The sequence below is a fragment of the Populus euphratica genome, unplaced genomic scaffold, assembly GCF_000495115.2.
Source record: "Populus euphratica unplaced genomic scaffold, PopEup_1.0 scaffold10.1, whole genome shotgun sequence".
Classification (NCBI taxonomy): domain Eukaryota; kingdom Viridiplantae; phylum Streptophyta; class Magnoliopsida; order Malpighiales; family Salicaceae; genus Populus; species Populus euphratica.
Window position 1 is genome coordinate 1,379,645 of NW_011499856.1, and position 1,748 is coordinate 1,381,392.

The window sequence follows — 1,748 nt, forward strand, 5'->3', positions numbered from 1 at the left end:
AGACCTCTGAAGGTGGAGCCTGTCACCGTTAGTCAACCAGCCAGTCTTCGGCCTTTCATATTAATTCAGGATATATAGTCTTCCACGCATTTTCAAGCATAAGGTCCACGATCAAATTTCAGTCACATTACCTTAGAAAAAGATACCTCAATTTTGTACTTATCAACCATGTTTTGCTTGGACACCTCTTAAGGTGGAGCCTATCACCGTGAGTCAACAGCTGGTCTTCAACTTTATTAATACTAGTTAAATAATAATTTAAATTATATTTTATTTAATAATTTAAATTATTAAGTTAATATAAGATACTATCAAAATTTTAAAAACTAAATAATTATGAATTTAAATTTTATTATATTTATTTATTTAATAAAGATCAAGCACGATATAATATGGATCTATACAAATTTTAAACCCAAATAATTTTTATTTAAAATATATATTATAAAATAATATAAATCACATTCTAAAACTTTAACTAACAACTTAATTTATTAAAATATCTTTTTCCATGCTTCCAGCATATGTGGATAGAATCCACTCTTACTTTTCAACGTTGGCTTATTCAATAATGCGAAGTATTTGATACGTTCGTTAATAATCCTGGGCACGGGCCGGGAGGAATAGTTCCCTTCAAGAATGGTTCCCTTCGAATGATGCTAAAAATCATGGTGGCTATAAGTAAGAGCGGTAGATAGGAGGAGAGCATAAGCATGTTAGTCACATATATTTCCAAGATGAAGGCCTTTCTCATTGCATGCTTTCTCTTAGCTACAGTCGTCTTCTCTCCCTTATCCACTTGCAGTGCTCGAGAATTGGCCGAGCGAGGTGAGATTTTATTTCCAACATTAACTTCAGAAAAGCAATTCATTTTGTGTGTGTAATCTTTGTGTACGCCGGCTTTTTCCATGCACACAACTTTGTGTTATATAACTGATGAGTCAACCTTTATTTTTACTTCCAGCATTAATTAACTAGAGATAATCATTTCATGTTATATGTTATTTAATTAATCTGTCGTGGGTTATCTTATAAAAAAATGATTTTCAAAGGTGGTAACTCCATTTAAAAGGTAAGAAGAAAGCTACTGTAAGACCTAATATTGCTTGGGATTTTCCAAAGGCTTTGTAGAAAAATCCCTTAATTCTGTTAATTAAAAACCTTTCACCATGTATTTTGATACTAGTTTAATAATTGCCATGATTCAGTTCGCTGTTATCTTAACAAGCTAACTTATGTATACGTGTGTGCAAATCTTTCAGCTATAAACAGCCCAGGTCTTGACCCCGGCAAAGTTCCATTCAATTGCGGTACGGGTAAGCGATACTGCGTACCTAGCCAACCACCAACATCAACACCATGTCTTCCTTACAGGCGTGATTGTGGGCGGCGCCTTTAAGCTTAGAAGCAAGCAAAGTTGAGTACTGCTTAAAACTATGGAGAGCTTCGGCTGTCTTTATCAATATGTAAAACGATGAGAACTACTTTTGTGAGAAAAATAAATAAAGTTCTCCAGTGGATTAGAAGAAGCAAGCAAGGTTGTGTGCTTAAAAAGTATGGACGGCTCATAGTGTCTTTATCAATATGTAAAATGTTGTTTTGATATGGAAACTATTTATGTGAGAAAAATAAATAGATCTTCTTAGTGAGTTTCATGGTATCTTTTGAGGTTTTAATTTCGGTCATTATACACTCCTCTTATTTGTACGTAATCTCCCATGAGAATTATTATATGAAGTTCCATTATG

General features: G+C 33.5%; 1 long non-coding RNA gene across 1 annotated transcript; it reads left to right on the forward strand.

Annotated features, from left to right (window-relative positions):
• Positions 1-601: 601 nt before the first annotated feature.
• On the forward strand, positions 602-1,748 carry LOC105123342 (uncharacterized). Its single transcript, XR_841839.1, has 2 exons — positions 602-828; positions 1,263-1,748. It is a non-coding gene; the product is annotated as an uncharacterized LOC105123342 (long non-coding RNA).